Below are 13,228 nucleotides of genomic sequence, written 5' to 3' on the forward strand. Positions count from 1 at the left end.
ACTCCGAGTTCCTGGATGAACAAGAGACACGCCCCAGGCATCAGGAAACAAAGGAAGTGCGTGATACAAAACCATCCTTGCCGCCTGTACACATCTATAATGTTCAACCTGCGGGGCAGATAGTGCACAGTTATCCCACTCAGGGAAGGGAGGACAGTCAGCTCAACACTCCCCCTGGACCTGGTGTAACCCCACCGCCGGTGGTACAATCACCCTCGCCATTGCAACCACTGAATAACTTTGGGGGGGCAACACCTCCTGGATCACCTAGGGGGATCTCACCGCGTCAGCTTGCCAATGCAGGCCAGGAACCGTTTCCACGTCGTAATCCTCAACGTGCAGCGCGCATCAATCGACCCCCTACCCGCATCATGAATGGTAATGGATTCGGTAGGCGAGGTCAGGGCTCAAGGGCTAGGCCAGTTCAGAATGGGCGTGCGGCAGCAACAAGACCTAACGGACAATCAACGAGAATAACAGGAACTTCACGTACTAGCCCAGGACCGGGAACCTCGAACCGAAGTCCGCGAATGGCGAACACACAAGACTCCGGGATGGGTGCTGACAACTCACAGATTACTCCGTCTAGCAGCCAGGAAGCCCGCAACATTGCTGACAGCCAAGGTGAGCGATACAATTTTCTTGGAAATCCGAATATTTTCGCTCCTCTAGGCTTGTATCTAAATCCCACTCAGGGACAATCGCTGTCCGTCTGTTATTACTGCAAGGCTCCGGGACATCAATCCCGTAATTGCGTGGCTAAATTCATACTTTGGTTAAACGATAAGGTCCTTGCCAAAGATGAGGAATTAGGATGGATAATTCGGGGGCGAGCAAAACCAGTACCGCCTCATGTAAAGGCATCGGCAGAACGTAATTGGAAACCTTTTCTTGAGAGAAATGGGATTCAGACAATTGAAGGTTTGGACCGGTATCTTGCTTTACATGGCTCTCCTTCTTTTGTGCAAAGAACCGCTCTGTGCGAAGCTTATTACGATACCAGGCCAAAAAATCGAGATAGAACCCACTGGCATGATAGGGATCAATGGGGTCCTCATGGACCACCTGCACGTCCATCTGGGGGAAATACCCAAGTGGCCTGGGCGAAACCTCAATATCATGATCGCCCGCGTCGATATGATGCTTCATATTGGACGGACGAGGAGCTAAATCAAGGGGTACGACTTTCAAAAAACGCCATGGGGTGCTGATTGATCCGGTGAATCAGCTCCCAGACAAATTGATATTTCAACACATAAAAACTGTACATAACTCTTCTTTACCCTTATTTACATTTCTTGATATGCCGGATGACTCTCTACAGCCCGATTTTACGGAATTGTTTGGTAGCCAACTGTTGTATTTGGTTGATACAGCAACTGGTACGAAATTCCTAGCTGACACGGGGAGCATCCCTAATTTAATAATGAAAAAGGTCGTTATAACTAAATACCCACAAAGCTGGGATGAACGTCAACCAATAGATATGGAACTGACTGGAATAGGCGGCTCGTCCCAAGTGGACTCCTTTGTAGTGATTGATTTTGATGGACTGTCCGTTCCATTTGTGACCGGATCAGGAGTCCCACTTAATATCATAGGGCTGAAATGGATTGAGGAAGTCCAACAATTACCAGGCATCACTACCGAATTCAAAACCCCGTCTAACGCAAATGAGGAGTTATCTTTAGCATCACTACTTGAAGAGAATCATTGTGATCAGAGTAACGGAACCAAAGTTGGAAACAGTATTAGCTACACTGTAACCGACGATGGGTTGATGGATGCTGCAAACCAAGGAAGCGTGGAGCGAAAAATTACCGCTGACGCAAGTACCGAGATGGTAATCACCACTGGTGCGAACGACGAGTTGAAAATAGCAACTAACGTCACACAGAACCCATGGGAAACTATTAGTGTTGAGACAGGAATACCTGCTAACACCGTTAATGAAGACGTCGAGCGTGGAATCCCCGCTGGCGTAAATAAGGACCTGCACGAGAAAACTGGTCCCGAAGGCTCTTGCGGATGCACTTGTCCGGATAACTGTAAAAATCCGGCCCATAGATGCATGGCGACTGCCACAGCTGACATTGAACGAGGAATGTCCGCTGGCGAAAATAAATACCTGCACGAGAAAACTGGTCCTAAATGCTTTCGTGGATACACTTGTCCGAATAACTTTGATTATCCGGCCCATAGTTGCATGACGACAGCCACAGTAATGAATACTTTCCCAAAAGGTTCAAATGAAGCAGCAATTGCCGGTCAACCGGATGTACGTCCGGACATGTCCGACAAGGAGTCTGGGGATTTTAGGATGCACGTCTCCCCAGAAAAAGGGTCCCCGGCGGAAAAGGAGTCCGTCGGCGTGGCGGTAGGTGCGGGCACGCGCCGAGATCAGAGGCCTACATCGAAGGACCTCACCCTCTCTCCACCAACACCAACAACTCGGTCATCACGAATCTCAAACCAGCCTATGGTTGGGCCAGTTACTACGTACGTTTTACAGAAAGACACTCACTCACGCGTCAAGACGGAGCTCGAAAATCTCTGCGCACAATCTGTAGCGCTGGCCAAACTCCCATACAAACCTCCTGATCTGACGACTCCAGAAAATACCATTATCGCTGAAGATGTCTGGAAAGCTATCTACGCACCGTTCGCGTCCGAACTCGAGGACCTACGGGGCCACCTCGGCGCTCTACAAACCATGAAGTACAAATGCGACATCGAGCTTAAGGATCCCTCGACGAAACCATTTGTGTCTGGGCCCTATAATCTGAAGGGGGAGGGCCAGGCGAAAGCATTGAAAGAAGCGGTGGATAACTTCCTGGACTTGGGCGTCATTGAACGAGGTTTTGCCGAATGGAAGTTAGCTATCTTTGTGGTCCCTCAGAAAATGAATGAGAGACAAAAACAAGAGGACGGATGGAAGCAAGCCTGGAGGGTAGTACAGAATCTTCAACCCCTTAATGCGGCCATAAAATCAATAGAAGTACCTCCACCTCTTGTACCGGACGTAAAGCAGCTCGCCCAAGGCAGAGAAGTGCTTTCTCTACTAGATTTGAAGAAGGCCTATTTCCACATGGATGTAACGGAAAGATCTAAACAATATGTGGGTATAGCCATCAAAGGGATGCATGTAAGATGGCGTAAAATGCCGATGGGGCTTAAAACCGCTGTGGCTCTTTGGAGTGCGAATATGCAGGAATGCGTGGTGAAACCTATCACGGAAAATTATCGTAAATACATGAAGCAAAATGGTCGGTCGGATGAGGAGAATGCGACGCCTATGGAGGCCTACATAGACGACATTTTTCTTAGCACAAAAACGGTAGAAGATCACCTAATACTACTACGCATGGTATTTGAACAACTCGCCAAGATGAAACTGACGGTAAGCATCAATAAGTGTTTCATTGGAAAACGAAGGGTGAACCTTTTGGGGGCAACCTTGACGGGGAAAGAAATTGAGGTTCAGCCTGAACGAATAAGGGCTTTACGCGAACTCTCACCACCCCATAATGTATACGAGTTAAGGGGGTGGATTGGCGCGCTTCGCTATATCTCGGAGCATATACCTGAGTTAAGTTTGAAGCTGGCCAAATTCGATGCGCTAACAGGCAAGGTCCCTGCGACACAAGGACGAGTGACGCCTGTGCTATGGACCGATGAATTACTGCAGGATTTCAAAAGGGCACAAGCAGCTCTTGATGATGCTAAGGTCTTGTACCATCTAGATCCAAATCTTCCCATTTTTGTGGAAACAGACGCCTCAGATGTTGGATTTGGGTCAATTATTTTCCAGACGGAAAAAGGGTGTAAACCTCCTTTCGAAAAGGTTTATCCAATCGCTTATTACAGTCAGAAGTGGGTAACTCCAGCGGCAAAAGCCTATGATCCATGCACGAAGGAATTGAAAGCCTTAAAGGATTCGGTCGAAAAATGGCAGTCAATGTTGAGAGCCTTATCCTTTACAATAATCACTGATAATACTGGGGTATTTGGGCTCCTCAAAAGAATGACGGATAAAGCGAAAAATCCCAGCCCAAAACCCCTAATTCAAAGGTGGCTCAATCATCTCGCAGGATTCCAAATAAAAGAGGTAATTCATTTAAGTACGATGCAAGTATTTACGTCGGATGGTTTGTCTCGATCTTATTGGATGGAAATGGCTGCGGGAGAAGATGATCCACATGTTTGGGCAACAATTCCCAAGAAAAAGAGCGTTTCGTACCAACAGAAAAGACCCCGACCGGAAAAAATACAGCAGACACTGATGTATCATTGTCGTCATGAACTTTGTGACAACTTGGCGGACGGGTTCCATCCCTGGGAAGATATTTGCAGAGTCCTCAAAAAGAAAACTGGGGAACAAATGGAAATGGACGAAATACAGAGCGTCATGCAAAGGTGCGACAGAGCAATAACCTCGGAATATGGTCTGGCGGCCGCCCATGGACATACGAAAGGGACGCCCCCTCCGTACTGTAAATATGAAGGTAACGAGGTGTTGTACCACATGACTACCGAAAACAATGCAAGACAGATAATGTCCGCAGGCATTGAACGAATGAACAGGAGATTCATTCATTTGAGCAAAACAATAACGAAGAAAAGCAAAAAACGGAATGTGGTAATTTGTATGAAAGCAGCAGATCTAAGGAATGAGGGACTCGTATTGCTGCAATCAAACGTACAAGACGTGGTATTGTGTGAAGGCCCTATACCACCCACGATCATACAAAAGATGTAAAGCTGTTTTTGGCAGAGTGTAAATATGTGATATAATAAGGGTGAACGGACAAAAATTCCTATAATGGGAGCAAACGGACAAAACTGAAACGTCGTAACTAGAAAAAATGCTGAGTCAGCATTTTATATCTCGTGTGGAAAAATGAGAGAACAAGAAGAAAAAAGGATAAGTGATAGAATAAACAAGGCGATTGAATTAAAGGATCATGGGGAATCATGATGAATGACGTCAAGTAGACACACGAGTAAAGCGGGCATATACTGCACTAGTTCCGAACTTTTTTATTACTATAAGAACTATGTAACTTGTAAATGCTTGATTGGTATCACGCCACATGGCCATAGTGGCTACATACACACAAGTCAAGTCTGCTTTATATTGCTCACCCATTCATTTTTTATCTGCTCAATAAACATAGAAATAACATTCAACAGTTATGTTGGGTATTGTATATTGACAAATTATCAGATATATTGACAATTTGTCCGCTATTTGCTAGGAGCTAGCCAGTTATGCACAAAGCTATCCGGGACACAACTGGGAGTTAGCTAGCGGCTTGGTGGATGTGTCCACCGTGGAGAACTAAGTTTAAACCCAGTTTAAATGAAAGATCTCCGGGTCGCCATGACGCTTTCATATCCCGCAAATGAGCAAGGTGTCCATGACAATCTAGCTTTTTCATCAGATTTCGAAATATCCTTGTCGATCATCGATGGTCCGTGGCATTGTGGCTGGTCGATGAGGCACATATGCACCTGGAACATGAAATACTGCAGCAGTATATGGTGCACTCGACAATCATCGGACTGGGGCAGTGCAACTGGAAACATTGCAAGGACAGCAATTTGTAGTCATATTGTAAAGCTTCGTATTTGTTTATTACTAAATAATTTATTGACAAGTTATTTGATTTTAGTTTCCAGCACAATTTTGACAATATGCAATATCAAGCATTGACCCCAACAACACTGTTCTGATACTGACATGCTCAAACTCATCAGGATCTCTGATGATACTTGCAAAGTCACGAAGTCTAATTCTCAAAGCCAGTTATGAGCCCAATTTGAGTGCTTGAATAAATCTACCAAGGACCTCTGCTAGTATAAATTACAACATGCCTCTAAAATCTCTTATGTAAGATTCAGCCTTTGCTATTTCCATTACCTCTCGATTCACTGGCAATCCTGTCTACGTCGGCAAAACTGAACTCTGGTAGACCCGTCAACAACTCAGAAAATACAAGCTCCATACATTGCTGTGTAAATTGTTACTGTTACTAGTGACATCAGAAGACTAAGTCAGCAGCAGTTCAGTTAAAGCAAAAATACAGTCACACGCTAAGGCTTCTCAAACAGCTATAATGAAGAAGTAGGGTCTGGATTTCGCTAGCAATGACATGAAATCAGGCATTAGTAGTGTTGCAATAACTAACAACTCATGATTCGCAGTAACGAGTCGCCATAAAGGAAAAACAACTGCAATATTTCTGCACACAATGGTAGCCTTATGGAGGCAAAATTATGACCGCCATCCGTCCATAGGGGGCGCTAAAGCGGTGAGAATCGTCCATTCCAAGAATGCGGTCATCTCATAATTCTGGGAATGAAAGTGTGGCAAGCAGGAGTGCTATCAATGATGCTCGCAATGCAAGTTTGCCATCATTGAGCGAAAAGAATGTTCAAGAATGGCATGATCCCAACATTGAATGTAACGGCCGGAGATCTGAGTCCTGCAGTAAGTTCCTAACACTTTGATGCGTTCTCTAATTTGAGAATAAAGTCTCTCTGTTTTTCAGATGCTCCTTCATTTGAAAGCATTGCTGAACTACAAAATTCTGGCCGTCAACAACGTGGCCTGTCACAAAGTAATGGTAAGTTTATCACATATGATGGTCAATCCAACTTCCCTGTAATCGCATCATTTTTAGCTTGTGCAATGTGCATCAACTCCAGCATCCGCACACAGTGAAAACTCTTTCTCTTTGATGCGTTAAGACAAAGTTGCGGAAGAACCAGATGATGGATTTCCTCAAAGATCATATTAACAATGCCTCCAAAAGAAGTCAATCGAGTGCCCCAATTTTGCTGGAAGATATAATCAAAGATCCCTGTGAAACCTTGTCACAGCTGGAACACCTTTGAACAACGGCAAAGTCTGAACTGGTATGTTTTTGTTTCTCATTCGAACAAAGCGATTGACAGTCTAAATCAGAGGTCTCCGCCGACACTAAGGAATCATTTTTAAAGCACCTACATCACCTTCTCGAAATTAGTTTAATTGAATTGCCAATGTAATTTATTGCAAAATCGCAGAGTCAACGTGACCATGAAATTTATGGTGTGGATGGTTTTATCTAGAATGCCTATCAATCGGCTCATCCTGACTCGAGATCCCAGATAAAAGAACTAAAGATCAAGTCTCAAGCTATCTAACTGTTGCTGGATCTTGCAAGGTAATTTTGTTCATAATCTTGATGCCTATGTGGTGTGACAGTTGTGTCTTTCTATTATTGTACTGTAAGTGAATTATTGGAGGAGGGTTGGTGCGATGACATGCAAAATAAGGTCAAATACATGCAAAATAAGGTCAGTCGCGACATGCAAAATAAGGTCAGTCACATGCAAAATAAGGTCAGTCGCGACATGCAAAATAAGGTCAGTCCGCGCATTAATCCAAATCTATACTTCAACTCCAAATCCAACTCTTTTTCTTATGAAAACGAAATTCAAAATATCTTTCCTGTATAGTAGCCTACTTTCAACAGTGAAATTCCTTATCTATATCCTAAGTCTTAAGATGTTTCAATCAAAAGATAATCATGATTATCTTGATTACGAAGTCAGTCGCATGTAGAATATTATTATCAGTCGGCGCGTAAATCCAAATCCATATTTTAATTAGAAATCCAAGTCTTTCTCTTATGAAAAATACATTTAAAATATCTTTCCTATATAGTAATTTCATGATTGAGATTCCTCATCTATATCCTAAAGGTGAAGATGTTTAAAACAAAACATAATCAGACGATTATCTCGATTACGGGGTGATTAGTCGCATCTAGAATATTAACAGTCCGTGTATAAATCCAAATATTTACTTCAAATCCGACTTTTTTCTTGTGCCACTGACCTTATAGTCCGCAATCTGCATGTGGCGACTGACCGTATTTCGCATGCATCTGACCTTATTTTGCATGTGACTGACCTTATTTTGCATGTGACTGACCTTATTTTGCATGTGACTGACCTTATTTTGCATGTCGCGACTGACCTTATTTTGCATGCGACTGACCTTATTTTGCATGTGACTGACCTTATTTTGCATGTGACTGACCTTATTTTGCATGTCGCGACTGACCTTATTTTGCATGTGACTGACCTTATTTTGCATGTGACTGACCTTATTTTGCATGTCGCGACTGACCTTATTTTGCATGCGACTGACCTTATTTTGCATGTGACTGACCTTATTTTGCATGTCGCGACTGACCTTATTTTGCATGTTTTTGACCTTATTTTGCATGTCATCGCACCAACCCTGTAGAAAAACTGTGCAAGAAAAGTCTGTAAAGACGCCTTCCCAGGTTCCAGTCGGTGTCAGCGAGTGAGAGATAGATTGCAAGTATACGATATCTGCATACGAGAATGACAGGATAAATTCAACCTGTTGAAGCTTGAAGGCTGTGAATTAGAACATTCTTTAATATGATATAGAGCCAACATCAGAGCTCACGGTCTATTTTCGATTTGTTACAAGTGTTATATACTAAACTGTTTGAAAGTAAGCCTGCAACTCGTTTAGGACCATTAATATATGAAAGCTACATGACTTTTTAAGCAAATTTCAGCAAAACGTACTGGTTTTACCAATATTTGGGAGTATAGTAGATTCTAGCAAAGTCAAATTTCTTTCAAATGAAATCCAATTGTCCTAATCGGGTTGGTGTTGATTTTAATATTACAAAACCATGAAGCAAAAAGAAAGTGGCTGCAGCATTTTTATCGATCTCCGCAAAGCTTTCAACACAGTTAACCACAGAATCTTAAGATACAAGCTAGAACACTATGGAATCAGGGTTATTGCAGCAACTCTACTTGAAAGCTATACCTGGCAAACCACAAACAATTTGTTAAACTGGGGACATTAAGAACGACTACCAGAGATATAACTTGTGGAGTGCCACAAGGCTCAGTCCTTGGACCAACTTTTTCCCTCATTTATATTAATGACATTGTTAATGCATCTTTATTCCGCACAACGCTATTTGCTGATGATACTCACCTCTTCATAACCTCCAACACTGTCGATGGTTTGCATGCATCTGTGAATAGGGAACTCCCAAAAGTGTCGAGATGGCTCCAAGCAAACAGACTAAGTTTGAATGCAGATAAGACCGAGATGCTCGTTTTAAATAATGCCAGTCATAATTTCACTGTGAACATCAATCATAAACAAATCTCAATATGTGACTCAGCAAAATATCTCGGCGTCACCATTGATTCCAAATTGTCTTGGAAGCAGCATATTGAATGCACAATATCAAAACTAGCTCGGTGTGTGGGAATAATGACCCGTCTCCAATCTTTGGTTTCCTGATCAGTACTACGAACCATCTACTTCTCTCTTTTCCACTCTCATCTGCAATATGGAATCGTAGTATGGGGAAATGCATGCACAACATTTTTGTGCAGAATTCGAACCCGGCAAAACCGTGCGATACGGCTGATCTCATCTGTACCTTTATGTACCAATTTATCGACTTACTACCGTAAGCATCGAATTTTGCGAGTTGATGAACTATATCGCTTCGAAGTATCAAAAGTTGTTCACAAATATTTTTCCAATAGTCTGCCTTCTGTGTTTGATGACTTTTTCATACCTGCTAAACATGTCCATTCCCATTACACGAGATCCTCGTCTAAAGGAAACATCTACTTACCCCCACCCAATAGCAGCCTAACTAAGAGATCTATCGACTACTCCGGACCTATCATCTGGAATGCATTACCACCACATATCCGTGAATTGCCTTATAATAGATTCAAAAAAGCCCTACTTGATCACCTCTTGTCGTTACACTAACACTGTTGCCCTACCTCGCCCAGACATTGCTTCATTGATCATTTGCTACCATTGTTTGATTTTTTTCTATTTTCTATTTACTAAACATTTTTTTACAGCCAGACTTGTTCAGAGTCAAGTGTACCTGTTTGATGCTGGTGTGTTCAGACTAGATGACCTTCACGGTCTTATCCATCATTCCTATCTAATACCGAATACTGTGCACGCATAATTTATGTACCACCATCACTGCCGTTTGTTATGTATTTTGGTTCGATGAAAATAAAGACTCTCTCTCTCTCTAATAAAACTTGGCCTTGCAGAAACTTTAATAGAACAATGTGTAACGGGATACTTAAGTCATATTTGCAGTCAGGGTTGACTTTGGAGGAGAACTACTAGTGTGTAGGAGTACGCATTGTTTGAAATTAGACTGCTTGTGTTTTTACTTAGTATTACATTGTAACAGTGAAAGGCTACTTGAATATTTAAATGTTGTTACCGTAATTTTCCAAGTATAGTACGCCCCCATGTATAATACGCACCCTTAAAATGGCATGCAAATTCTGGGAAAAAGCCGGTACCCATGTATAGCCCTAGTACGCACCCTGCATTCGCAGTACATGAATAGCTGTGTTTTAGTACACGGTGGTGTTCTGTTTTGCAATGTCACTGTCGAACAATCATGACATAACCATCGCTAATCATTATGCAATCAACGGCATTGTCTCTAAACGATAGTAGAGAGCAGCCAAAGCCTGCGAGGCTGGCGACAATAGTTCGGGCCAGCGACACGACGTCTTGCGCACGAGGCCTATTACAGATGCGATTGCTAATCATACATAGGCTATACAAGTAACGGCATTGCCTCTATACGATAGTAGATAGCAGCCAAAGCCGGCGACGCGACATCTTGCGCACGAGGCCAGGATGCGATTGCTCAGGCCAACGGTTATGTCGTGCACACCAAGCCTGTTGGAGGTGCGACTGATTACGCAAGCGATTATATTTTGCGCACATGGCTGGTCGATGAATTAGCGCGCGTTCAGCAATCAATGAATGACCTAATTTCGCTCGCGTGCAAACGGCAAACCAACTCAGCAGGAGATTGCGTGCTGCGCAGACGACTCTCGTTAATTGGCAACACGCTTTTTGCTAATTGGTAGCGCGTTACACTGATGATACGAATTACTGGGCACGATAGCTGAAAGTGATGCGCGATTGGAAACAAACATGAAGAAAGGTGTAATTTCAAGTTTTTTATCGAGGGAGATTTTTTTCAAGCGTGTTGTTCCCATGTATAATACGCACCCCCCGATTTTAGGGCAAAAAATCGTGAAAATTTTGAGGATTACGGTAAATCACTCCAATAGGCTACTGGATATGAACCCAGTCTGATTCATTGTAGGCTGACATGTGAAAATTATTCATGTTTATTGTTCAGTCTTTAAGCCTTCTACTCATTTAAACAGGGTTGTGGAGTCATGAGTGGCAAATTTTTAGTGACTCAACTTGACTCGAGTCATTTTCTCAAATAACGGAAAATGGCACGACTCAACCTGAGTCAATCTGTGCATTGACCCGACTTACTCAAGTCATTGCAGATGACTCGGACCAAGTCATATGACTCGAGACTCGAACGGCCAATACTGACATTACCACACCATTGTTATTTCGTCTATTAGTACTGGTGAATGAAATTGTGACCAGAAACTGTTGAAAGTGTTGAAAATTGGTATATTATGAACGAGAAGCATTTGATACCCACTTTTTACAACTCTGCTTGTTGTTAACAAGATGTAACGCGAAACTGAAAAGTCAACACGACTTGGACCCAGAATCGATGCTGAATTGAAAATAACTCGACTTGACTCTAATCAAAACTATGTAAGTGACTTGGTTACAACCTTGCCATTAATATAGTAATAGGCTACCGTCGTATCGTTAATGACCACGAGGGCTGTTTAAAAACAACTTTTTTTCCGGATTCCATTCACTGAATAAATTGCCAGGTTACTACCTTGACAGGTGGAGGTGGATAATCCGAGAATTTTCAACGAAAAACTCAAATCACTCCACTTCTACTCGTTGGAATTGACTCAAATTTGTTTTGCATCGTCTTTGAAGACAGCTCAACAATTTCATGGGGTCGACAGAAAAATCAAAAAAAAAATTCTAATTTTTCCTAATGAATTGAACATTTTAATTCGATCTGCGTAGTCTTATACTTGTTAGAATTGGACCAAATTTGGTGTGCAGCGTTTTTTTAGGGTAACCTGACAATTTAATCAGTGAATGGCTGGAATCAGGGAACAAAAGTTATTTTTGAACAGCACTAATGACCACCTCCTGCAGTTTTCCAATGCAGGTTAAAGGGGCACTGCACTCTAAAAATGATGTGGTCTCAAATTGCAGGGCAAAACAAAATAAAAATTTTGGCCGCAGCTGTTTTCTTCAGAACGCCACCGTAATGGAGCTGCAATTTATTGAAATTTCGATAGCAACTTCACGCTCCGACAGCAGTCACGCAGAGATCGAACTTTCTATAGTTGTCAGCCGATGCTATGAAGGAAATATGTCGTACACGCCTTATGTCCTAAAGAAATAGAATACGCTAGGCCCGATTTGTACATAAATCTCCTGACCGAACATCTTCCGTTGAACGCGGTATCTAAACCACGTGTACGATATATTTCCTTCATAGCATCGACTGACAACTATATAAAGTTCGATCTCTGCGTGACTGCTGGAGCGTGAAGTTGCTATCGAAATTTCAATGAATGACAGCTCCATTACGGTGGCGTTCTGAAGAAAATGGCTGCAACCAAAATTTTTCTTTCGTTTTGCCCTTCAATTTGAGACCACATCATTTTTAGAGTGCAGTGCCCCTTTAAGCGTGCTAATCCATTAATTGCCTGTGGCAATACTGTAGCATGTACTTTGTTACTGACCACTTCTGGTGATTAGCAGTTTATAGATGTAGGTTACTCCTTCCAGAAGCGCCGACTTTTATTTTTGCATGGGGTGGCGACAGGCGCATATCCAGGGAGTGTCGAAACCCCTCCTGAAATGCAAAACCCCGTCCTTTTGAAATGACCATTCTGATGCTAATATTCAGTTGCAATTCAACAAGTCGTATTATCAGTGTTATCAATGTATCAATCAGTGTATCATGATATCTCAAGAGTTACTCTCCATCTGGGGACTTGAAAGTACGGAAGTATAGCCCCTGAGCTCCATCTCGCATTGCGTAGAGATGGAAGTTTATGCCATTTGATGTGTGGTAATCTACCATTTTGTCTTAAAAAGAGCGACATGCTCGATGGATTGTACCAAGTTTTCGTAGTATTTTACCATGTCATCTCCAAATTTGTAGCTGAGAGTTGGATTTGTTGAGGATAATGGATT

General features: G+C 42.5%; 2 long non-coding RNA genes across 3 annotated transcripts in view; both read left to right on the forward strand.

The window, feature by feature from the left end:
* The window catches only part of LOC145443241 (uncharacterized), a 36,750-nt gene that overhangs the window by 2,243 nt on the left and 21,279 nt on the right, over positions 1-13,228 (forward strand). The window lies entirely within an intron of this gene.
* LOC145443207 (uncharacterized) lies at positions 6,324-7,040 on the forward strand. 2 transcript variants are annotated; one of them, XR_013916342.1, is made up of 3 exons: positions 6,324-6,493; positions 6,555-6,629; positions 6,754-7,040. It is a non-coding gene; the product is annotated as an uncharacterized LOC145443207 (long non-coding RNA). The 2 variants fall into 2 exon arrangements; XR_013916349.1 differs by having other exon boundaries at positions 6,687-7,037.

This window comes from Botryllus schlosseri, chromosome 1, assembly GCF_051294905.1.
Source record: "Botryllus schlosseri isolate E-star chromosome 1, Bs_hap1, whole genome shotgun sequence".
NCBI classification, from domain to species: domain Eukaryota; kingdom Metazoa; phylum Chordata; class Ascidiacea; order Stolidobranchia; family Styelidae; genus Botryllus; species Botryllus schlosseri.